Consider the following 11,663-nt stretch of genomic DNA (forward strand, 5'->3'; position numbering starts at 1 on the left):
TAAATTATGTAATGCTTTCCTAAGTAGCCCATGGTCAAAAAAAAAAAAAAAAAAAAAAAAGAAATTGCAATGGAAATCAGAAAATAGTTTACACTGAGTATTAAGGAAAACCAACCTGAAATGCATCATGGGACACAGACAAGGCAGTGCCTGGGGGCAATGATCAGCCTTAACCCAAACACGAGGCGAAAACTGTACAGTCAGCAACCAAAGCTTCCATGTTAAAGAAGCTCAAAAACTCAGAGAAAATTACATTATAAATAAATTTAAAAATATTTTTTTAATGTTTATTTTTTGAGACAGAGAGAGACAGAGCATGAACGGTGGAGGGTTAGACAAAGGGAGACACAGAATGCAAAGCAGGCTCCAGGCTCTGAGCTGTCAGCACAGAGCCCGATGCGGGGCTCGAACTCACAGACTGTGAGATCATGACCTGGGCTGACGTCGGACGCTCAACTGACTGAGCCACCCAGGCGCCCCCAAATTTTAAAAGTGAAATAAAAATAAGATAAAAAATCGATAGGCCAGTAAAAGGATGGATAGAGTTGGGGCAGAGCCAGAAGCTCACTCTAGACCTCCTGAGGTCTATGGACGAGGGGTGTGCTCGCTCCTTCTTCCAAAATCTACTTTGCAGCCTGGAGAAGAAACAGCTGGACGCGGAGGAACGCGGGCCTCTGGGGAGGGGCTGTCCAAGGGCAGGATCATACAGAACTGCCTGAGCGTCCTGTCCTTAGATGATCTGAGACTCTCAACCACATGGGTGTTCAAGAAAATGACTCAAGGGGCACCTGGGTGGCTCAGTCGGTTAAGCCTCTGACTCTGGGTTTCAGCACAGGTCATGATCTCACAGTTTGTGAATTCGAGCCCAGCATCAGACTCTGCACTGACAATGCAAGCCTGCTTGGGATTCTGTGTCTCCCTCTCTTTCTGCCCCTCCCCTGCTTGCGTGCTCTGTCTCTGTCCTTCTGTCTCTCTGTCTCTCTCTCAAACAAATACAATAAAAGAAAAAGAAAAAGGTAACTCAATCTGGCAGCTCTGACCATTAAAAACTGTTTTCCTAAGCAAAACATCAGCCTCTCTGCACTTTGATTTCATGCCCTGTAAAACAGGGACCCTAGCCATGCCCAACCTGCGTGGTCATCCTGAGGAGAGCACAGGATGACGTGGGATTCAGCCTGACATGTGGTGCACACACCATACTCAGGATGTTGTGTTACCGGCCTCGTCCGAAGAGGAAGCTGGTGGTTGACCGCGTGCCTCCTGGCAAATCGTCCTTCTCTGCCTGACCCAGTGCCTCCTGGATGCCAGTGCGGCCAGCACGCTGAGCCCAGGGAGAATGGGTCCAGGACCTGTAAGCTGACAGCTGGCAAAGAGCCCGGTGCTCCCGGGAGCCAGCCTCAGGAACAAGTAAGCTGCTGTTTGAAGGCCCATGGAACACAGGGACCTCTGGGAGACTGCTGGCTCCAGGCGGCACCGTCCCGGCCCACAGGGGAGCATGTTCTCTGTGTCTCTCTCCGAGTCTCTCTCTCTGTCTGTGTCTCCCTCTGTCTCCCTCTGAGGTGGCAAGCCAAACGACAGAACATCAGCTAAACCACTTCTGGCTGAGTTTCTCTCACCACCCTGCACCCCTACCACCCCCCACCCCGACCAAGGCGTCTTCCCTCAGCTTCGGGAAGCTGGGGCTCAGGCATGCAGACCCCCAAAGGGAAGGAAGGATAGCACCAAACACTCCTCAAAGGCCTCCGTGCATCGCATCCCTGACCCTGGGCTGTGTGTAGACACACATTCACACACACACAGCACCCCCTCGGGACTCTCCCTTGGCTCCTGCCCTGGCCTGTTCCCCATACTTCTCTGCTGTAAAGGCTTCTCTCTCAGGACCTCTGATGTCACCGCCCCCAACCCTGGGTTCTGTCATACTGCTGGGCACGGGAACTGGGCCACACATGGGGCCTACGCATCGCTACGGCCAGCCAAGCCTCTGCCCAGCTGCCACACGCAGACCTGGCTCTCCGCCTTGTCCCGATCCCCAGAACTGGACAGAGGCTTACACCTGGACCCACACCTGCCATGTCACAGGTGCATCCCAGCAGCACCAGACCCAGGCTGGCTGTTGTATGTGGGGCCCAGACCCAAACCAGCTGCTATCTCAGAGAGGGGAGGCAAAGGCTTGGGGACGACGGGAAAGGCCTTTTACAAACGGCACCAATAAAACTGCCTTGGAAGGGGCACAGGTGGGCAGAAAGGAAGAAAGAAAATGAAAAAGGCCCCGTGCCTCCCAAGGCACAGTGGGTAGATAAGGACACAGGACAGGCTGCCCATGGGAGCCAGGCGGTTTCTCTAGGGCAGAAGGACAGGACTGGCGGCCGACAGTCAGACTAGGCCTTCAGGATCGACATTCTCGTCATTACTGTTATCACTGTTATCGTCACTTTCACTGTGTGAAAGGACGATCGGAATCACTTACTGTTAGTTAAACATCTGACTAACAGTAGGTGGCAATTTCACTTTCAAACTCACGCACCAACTTCTCCGGAACAGGCGGGCTACACGGCCACTTGGAGTGCATGTGGGCTGCGGTGGAGGGGTGCCCCCAGAAGGGTGGGTGTGTCACAGTTTGCCACAGTTAGTGCCCCACCTGTCATGTCCCTGTCGTCAGGCTGGCATTTCTGACATGCTGCTCTCTCTTTTCAAACACCTGCCTGTTCTATTTGTACATTTGTGCTTACAGCCTCTGCTTAAATACATCCCCGCCGCATCAGGTAAGGGGGGCATGGGACCCTGCAGGGAAAGCAAAGACACCAAGACCGTGCCTGAGCTGGAAGCGCTTCGGTCACCCGGCCGGAGCTCTGGCTCTGATCCGTGCCCCTCCAGGTCCCCAGGACCCAACTCCGGGCACCCGGTCTGCTGCAGGAACCATCGGGCTAACATGCTCCTCTCTTCTCTAAATCCCAGGCCACCTGCCCTCTTTGCTGCCCTGAGGCAATGACTCGTCCACTGCCATTTCTAATTCTTCGAGTACTTGTTGCCATCTAATATACGCTAGACGCAGCCGGAGGTCCCGGGAGGGATGAACGTGTGATCCCGCAGAATCCTGCCATGCCACAGGCTGAGCCAGCATAGCAGCAAGAGCCACGGGCCCGGGGCGGCCAGACCTGGGCTAGCATTCTGCTCTCACGCTGCTGGCTTTGGGACCCGGGCAAGTTCTTCAACAGCTCTGAGCCTCGGTTTCCTTGTGTGTGAAGCGAGGGCGGTGATTCCTTCCCCACGTGGTTGTGAGAGTGTGACACTGGCTGCCGTCTGCCCCCTCTCACGTCCACGGTCCCCTTCCAATTCCCAGTGCAGCGACGGGTCCTTGCAACTCCCAGTGGGGATGGCCAGCCTGAGCCCCGGAGGAAGATGAGGACAGCCGGGAGAGAGAAGGCGGCGTACCTCCCTTTCTCTTATTTTGGGAGCGTCGTCTGGCCGTGCCGTGTCCCCCACAGTCCCGCCTCCATTGTATCAGTGTGGCTCTACCTCCTTCCTGACAGCCCTGGTTTCTAGGATCTGTGAATGTATCTTCCAGACCAAGGGCAGCAGTACCTTCTGCTGTGGATGATTTCTCCTCTGCTTGGCATATCAGCTCTTCTATTCCCTGTGTCCTGATTCTCCACTGTCGTGGGCTGAGTCGTGTCCCCCAAAACTCATATGCGGAAGCCCCAACCCCCATACCTCAGAATGCAAGCTTCTTTGGAAATAGGGTCATTGTAGATGTCATTAAAGAAGAGGTCAGACTGTCGTAGGGTGGACTGCTAATCCAATATGACTGGTGTTCTCAAAAAGGGGAGATGTGGACCCAGACACGCGCAGAGAACCTCATGAAGGCAGAGATTGGGGTGATGTGTCCACAAGCCACGGAATACCAACGTTTGCCAGCACCACCAGAAGCCAGGAGACAGGCCTGGAAGGAATTTTCCCTCATGTGCCTCAAAGGGAACCAGCCCCGATGACACCTTGAACTGAGAATTCTGAGGCCCAGACCCGTGGAAGGAGAAATGTCTATTGTTCAAGCCACTCAGTCCGTGGTACTTTGTTATGGAGACGTGGCAATCCGGTAAACCCACTGCAAGTCCTTCATTTGAAATGCGCAGAGTGGTTTTCTGTTTCCCGGTTGAACCGACTGAGTCAAATAAATGGTATGTCTCCTGCATCTGATGTGCAGTTTCATGGGGAGCGGGGGACGGGGGGAGACGGCCTCGGTCAAGCAGAGTGAAAGCCAGAGCCTAAGGAAATTCGACCCAAACGTTCTTGCCATTCGCTGAGTTCAAGTTGTGTACGCGGAGCCTTAGGTGTGTAGGTGCATGTGTGTGTGTGTGTGTGCGTGTGTGTGTGTGCGTAGGTGTGAGTGTGTATTTCTGTGATGTGTATGTGTCCAGGTATATGTATTTGTGTATGTGTGTGTTCACGTATCACATGTATATGTGTAGTTGATATATGTGTAAGTGTGTATGTGTGTACCTGTGTGTACTTATATGTGTATATCTGTTTGTACGTGTGCACATATATGTGTAGGTATGTTCATATGTGTGTATGTGTGCATATATGTTTCTAGGTGTGTTTGTGTATGTACCTACGTGTGTATGTGTGCAGCTATCTGCGTGTGTGCACATATGTATATGTGTTTGTGTATGTGTATGTGTGTATATGTGTATAGGTGCCTGTGTACGTCTGTGTATAGGTATATGTGTATGTCTATATGTGTGTATATGTATATAGTATGTTTGTGTATGTGAGTGGGTAGGTGTCTGTGTGTGTATGTATGTGTGTGTGTATGTGCATAGGTGTGTGTGTGTGTGTAGGTGAGTGTGTGTGTGTGTGTGTGTGTGTGTGTGCAGGTGTGTGTGTGTGATCTCAATTATCTATCAGAATTAACTATCAGGACAGACCCACGGCATAGGTACCATTACCTTCAGGTTTTAGAAGAAGAACCAGGGATTCAGAAGAGGTATGTGCCTTCCTCAACAGGACACACGTTAAGTGGCAGAGCCAGGGTGTGGCCTGTCTGTGTGGCCATCCAATCTTCCAGAAACACATGTGGTTACTGAGCACTTGCAGTGTGGTGAGCACCCCAGACTGTCCCACAGATTACGTGCCCCAGTTACAAACCCAGGGGAGTAGGACACCGCCTGCTGAGCCCAGGGGGCTCCGAACACTTCTGCCCACTGCATCCTGGTCCCAGAGTCGCCAAGGGAGGACCCCTCTCCCCTGGAGTCTGAAATACTGAGAGCTGGGTGGGGGGTACCTGAGAGCCATGAGCTCACACGCTGGAGCAAAGCCGAGCAGCACTTGACGAGGAAAGATATTCCCGCACGGGGTGTGTGGGCTCCTTATCCCTCGGTAAGGAAGTGATCCGGGAACAAGGTCTCCTCCTTACAGGGCTGGGTGGGGGTCAGAGTCTGCGCGCACGAGACTGCCTGTCCCAACACTGAGGAACTGGACCTATAATTTTATTTGAGTTTAATGAATCTAAATTCAAATACCTCCATGTGGCCACAGGCCACGACAACAGATAACGCAGGTATGGAATGACCAAATCTGGGTGACGTGAGCCCCCTGTAGACATGAGAGCATTTTGCAGGCAGGAGATGGCCACTCCGGTGGTACCCTGTCTTCTCCTCCTGTCACGGTGACTCCGTTTTGAAATGCCGTCCAGGTGAGGGACGCTGGATGGGCACGCTATCTGTGAGAATTCCAAAGTGGCTAATCGGTCACGATGGGACTGATTCGACAGCTAGTTCCCAGCTAAGTAAATGCCTTGCTCCTTTTCTTTCTGGAAGACACCGAGGGCTTTCCCCAGGAAGACCTGGAAGAAACAAATGCGGTAGTTAGACAGGAGAGGTGTCTCCACTGAGGAGTGGAGAAGGTCGAGACCTGCTTTCCTTTGAGTTGTAGAAAGGCGACTACAATTTAATCTTCTATCCAGCCCTGGGAAAAATTTAAGAATATACACACACGGCCAGCCTGCCGTCAGAGGGGTCTATGCTCACCGACGCAAGTGTCCAGGGGCAAATCCACCATCCATCTGCTCAGGGTTTCCTTGTGAAGCACAACCAGTCGTGTCTCTTTGTCATCTCGGACTTTGGGATTCTTGTGTTTTCCGAAACAAATGGCTGGCTCTGCCTGTCAGCTGACCAACCTCAATCCTGACCTTGATGGAAGCCGGACCCTGGGGAGATATGTGGGTCACAAGAGAAAAATACACCCGGAGACATCTGCACATTGTCTGAGGATCCCCTGAGGCCAAGAGTGCTCCTGGGCTCTGGGGGGTCCTCGGCTTCAACCTGCCACCCCTTCCTCAGGAGCCCACCCCTCAGCATCCCTTCCTGGGAAGCCTCTGTTTGGATGCCTCCAGGAATGGAAACCTTAGTGGTTTCCTTGGCAGGCTTTCCCTTGCTGGGTACCCTGTGCTGCTAGAGCATGATGCCTCCTATGCAGAGGGCAGCCCATCGGATTTTACCTGCTGAGCCTTCTTCTTCCGAGCCCTGTGCACAATCCACGGTGCCCATCCATGTGTGACGCCAGGGCCCTCCCCCGGCACATGGCCACCATTTCATCCAGTTTCCAAGCGGCTGCGTGACCTCAGGAAAGTCTCTGAACCTCTCTGGGCTGGAGTTAGAAGGAAGGAATAAGAATAACACCTGCTTAACGATAGAGAACAAACTGAGGGTTGCTGGGGGGGGAGGGGCTGGATGGGTGCTGGGCATTAAGGAGGGCACTTGTTGGGATGAGCACTGGGTGCTGTATGTAAAGGGATGAGTCACTGAATTCTACTCTTGAAACCAGTACTGCACTGCAGATTAACTAGCTACAAATTAAAAAAATAAAAAATAATAGCGCCTGCCTTATCCAGTCGTCTGGGAGACTCAAGTATGATGCGGGGAGAAGGGCCCCCCGAGTGAGCACAGTAGCCTCTCCATACGTGCGGAGTAGCACTGTTATTAACGTTGTCTGTCTGACTGTTAGTCGTAGTCGTGGGCAGGCCCTTCTCCTGCTGTCTGCTTGTGTTACAAAGCTGCAAACCTTCCCCCAAAGTCCCCCCTGGAGCCTTGGTTTCCCACAAGGAAGATTAGCACAGCCACATGTGCTCAAAGATCTGCGGTGCAGATTTAATGATTTCATGTGAGGAAGAGGGCTGAGAACTTCAGATTCAGACAGCGTCAGCCCCTGCCCTCCCTGCTCCCTCCCTCTTGATATAAGCACCTACTCTAGGTAGAAAAAACAATCTGGAAATTAACACACAGTGTGACTGTCAAAAAAAATGGACCTTTTAAAAAATCAAGATGTAGCAGCACTTTCAAAGTATGTAAGCCAAAGTATGGAAAGATGTAGCCAAAGTATGGAAAGAGCCCAAATGTCCATCAACTGATGAATGGATAAAGAAGACGTGGTTTATATATATATATATGATGGAATACTACTTGGCCATGACCATTTGCAGCAATGTGGTTGGAACTGGAGGGTGTTATGCTAAGTGAAATAAGTCAGTCAGAGAAGAACAGATATCGTATGTTTTCACTCACATGTGGAACTTGAGAAACTTAACAGAGGACCACGGGGGAAGGGAAGGGGGAAAAATAGTCACAAACAGAGAGGGAGGCAAACCATAAGAGACTCTGAAATACAGAGAAGAAACTGAGGGTAGATGAGGGGGTGGGGGAGGGGGAAATGGTGGTGGGCATTGAGGAGGGAGGGCACTTGTTGGGATGCGCACTGGGTGTTGTATGGAAGCCATGAATCACGGGAATCTCCCCTCCAAACCAAGAGCACACTTTATAATTTGATAATAAATTATATTAATGAAAAAAATCAAGATGTAATCCATATGACTCAAAATTCATCGTTTTAAAACGCATAATTCAGGGTTTTTAGTATATACCCAGGGTTGTTCAACATCACCACTGATTCCAGAACATTTTCGTCACCCTCCCCCACCACCGAAAAAAACCGTGTGCCCATTAACACTCACTCCCACACCCCTTCTTGTCCAGCCCCTTGACACCACGGATCTCCTCTCCGTCTCCCGAGACCGCGTGCCCTGGGAGTTTTATGTAAATGGCATAGTTCACTCTGTCGCCTTTTTGAGTCTGGTCTTGTCCACCTCGTATGCTGTGTCCTTGCTTTGTCATGTAGCATGCAGCACCGTCACGTTGATTTGGGAACGGACCTCATCACCACCAGGGGCTACTGTTCACTCCCCAGAAGTGGGTGGCCTAAGTGATGAGCTGGTTCCCCAAGGCCACCCTGGCAAGTGCAGCCGCCCCTCTGAACCCCAGTCTGCACCCCTCCCCTAGGCTGAAGCTGCTCTAGGCAACACTGCCCTTCCCTCCAGCCCCCTTGCCCTCCACGGTCCCTGACCTTCCCTCTCCCCCCGCAGACTTTCTGCTGGTAATTTGCAGTGACTTAGATGTGGGTTCCAACCCAGCTCATGACGTATGATTGTGTGCAAATGCTAGAAGCCCGCTAGCCTTGGTTTGTTCATTTGTGAAACGGGATGGTAGTCGCCCTTCCCTCGTGGGGTTACCGTGAGGGGTGAGTGAGGCACTGCATGCCCGTGCTTAGCACAACACCGGGGCCGGTTAGCAATCCACAGATAGGTGATGCCGTCGTCCGTAATGTAGGGCAAGCAACATTCAGCTCCCATGTGGCCGCAGAGAGGCCTGGAGGCGCTGGTGCCCCGGAGGGTTGGCACGGGGCTGGATATGTGCAGGCTGCTCCTATCACTGTCCTCATTATAATCCTCATTAGAGTTATTTTTCTCAAAGCTCTAGCTGTGATGCTACCTTCCCGCCACCCCACCACGTCTGAGCCCTCTGCAGGCCATTGCATAACTCCAGTGTGGTTGACAACGTTGACGCTCTTCCAGCAAAGTTCTGAATTGGGTTCCAGAGAGCACAAGGTCTGGCCTAGTGGGAACACAAAGCCGGTCACATTTGCTGGCTCCCTGCAGCCTCTCTGGCTGCCTGTGCCCCTGACTGTGCTCGGCCTCCTGGACAACTCCGGCCACCCCGACCCAGAAGGCCGGGGGCACAGAGCACAGCTGTGTGACCGTACCCTCCCTGCAGCCCGCCTTTAGGCGACGCGATGTTCAGATCACACTCCGTTCATCTTTCCCAGCTCAAAGCTGGTGACCGCAGCCTTGGTGACATTTGCTCTCTGTGGTTTTTGAACCAACCCAAGGCTCCACTTCTGCCTGTGCCCTCCAGGTGACCTCTCTCCCTGTCAGCACCATCCAACATGAATGAGTCATAGATTTCGTTTTCCTTGTGAACAGCAACCCCCAAACCCACCCCGGGGTCAGTGGGTGGCCTTTACTGGCCACAGACAGATGGCTTTTCCATATCTCCCTTTAGAACATTTTCACAGTTCGTGGTTCGTTTCTGCCTTCTGCAACTTCGAGGGCAGAACACGACCCAATGTGGACAGTCTCTGATGGCTAACGCGACTCTCTAGGCCCAGAGCAGGGAGAGCTAAGGGGCTGTGGAGGTCGGGGAAGCCCCAAGGCAGGGTGAGCTCTGACCCACGCCCCGAAGACTGGGGACCAGAAGGTATTCCAGGAGAGAGCAGCCACATGGAGGAGCTTCTGGGGAAGGCCTTCATAGACCCAACTCTTTTTAAGGATCGAGAGTTAAGGGAGGAACCCGGGGTGGGTGACCGACAAATGCCTGGATGCCGGTGGAGAGGTGGGACGAGTTCCCGTTTGCCGCAGGGGGAGAGAGGAGGGGACTTGCATGGCTTGCATGGAACTGTATTCTGCAATCATCCTAAAAACGTTTACATATAATTGTGTGTACAACTCACAACTCTCCAGAATGAGAACATGAGGTTCAAAAGGTGTAATTGGTATCACCCAACCAGAAAGTGGCAGTTAATTATGATTAATTTAATCGTAGACACCAAAAACTCCTAACTTTCTGTTACATCAGGTTGCCTCTAAAGCGGCATTTCAAAAAATGGAGGCTCGGGTTCTCTATATCTGTACCACCAGAGCTGGCAGATAAGAGTCTCCAAGGTCCTTTCTAACCGAACAAGATGACAGAGGATGTACGCACACATGGATGTGTGGGTGTGTGGATTACAGGACACGTGGATGGATTACAGGCTATGTGAGTTGATGAGTAAGTGAAAGGATCTCTGAGTGAGTGCAGGAATTAATGGCTGAATAGAAGGATGGGTTGGTGGATGAATGGATAAACAATAAGTGAACACTTCCACGCGTTATGTATCACTGAATGAATCGACACGTGAGTAAGTGTATGGATGACTCTGCACGTATGGATGGTTGAATATATATTGGAATGCATAATAAATTAACAGGCATGTAAATATATTAATAAGCAAGTGAATCTGTGGTTGGGTAAATGAATGGATATGCCAGGGAAATAATTCATATACGTGCATATGAATGAATGTGAGCGTGAACAGTTGGGTAAATAAGAGTGTATTTTAAAGTGTGTTAATAGATAAGTAGATGTTAGTATATATTCAGATGAATGAGTGGGGTGCGGTAATGGGAATGAATGTGTGAGTCCACGCACAGGCTGGTTGGTAGACAGCTGAATGAGGGACACTTGCTCTGCACCATGTAAGGTTTTACGCACATCATCCCATACAATTCTAAGGATTCATGAGGGAGAGAGAGAGAGAGAGAGAGGGAGAGAGAGAGAGAGAGGACATGAGTGGGGGACGGGCAGAGAGAGAGAGAGGGAGACACAGAATCTGAAGCAGCTCCAGGCTCTGAGCTGTCAGCACAGAGCCTGATGCAGGGCTCGAACTCATGAACCGCAAGATCATGACCTGAGCCAAAGTTGGATACCCAACCTACTGAACCACCCAGGAGTCCCTTACTTTTGAGCAATTTTAAATAACTTAGCTGGCAAGATGGAACTCATGACAAATTTTAAATGACTTTAAATTCTTTCCTCCTGAATGCCAGCCTCACAGCACTGTTTACAGGGCTAAAAGCAATAAGGAGAGATATTCAAGCCCTGTTCTCTTTGCTGACTGGTGATTTATTACTGGTTCGTTTGCTCACAATGGCAGGGAGCAGACCCATCCTTCTGCTTCTGGGCTTTGAGCTTCTAATTGGAATTTGCATTGTGTAATGAGGCTACTATTTATGGCTGCTTCATAAAGGAGAAGAACACAAAGATAAAATGGTATTTTCATGTGTTGACTATTTTCTCTATGGCATGGGATGGAATGGACGGGTAAAATCCAGGTGAACTTGTAGAAGCATCTCTATACTGTGGGTGGATTCGGTCTTCGCTCTTGCCCATACACTCCTTTCTCCATACCCACTTTCTGACCTCTTCAGGAAATACAGAGGAATAAGTGACTCTTTCTCATGGTGAGTTCCAGGGTAGGCTCCATGGAGGAGGCATCGTTTGGATTGAGCCTTGAAGAGTGAATAGAATTCTGATGTGTTGAGTCAGGGACACAAAGGCAACAAAGAGGAGAACCCTTTCCAGTAATCTGGGAAAGCACCAAGGGCTAGGCTCTCACCAACCCTCCAAAACATATCTATGGGCACCTAGTATGCACCAGGCGCTCCACACACAGGGTAGTGTAGACACAATACGATCATCTGACCCAAGCCTTACCTGCAGGAATACCTCCGCCAAAAG

This window comes from Panthera tigris, chromosome F2 (genome assembly GCF_018350195.1).
Source record: "Panthera tigris isolate Pti1 chromosome F2, P.tigris_Pti1_mat1.1, whole genome shotgun sequence".
Taxonomy (NCBI): Eukaryota; Metazoa; Chordata; class Mammalia; order Carnivora; family Felidae; genus Panthera; species Panthera tigris.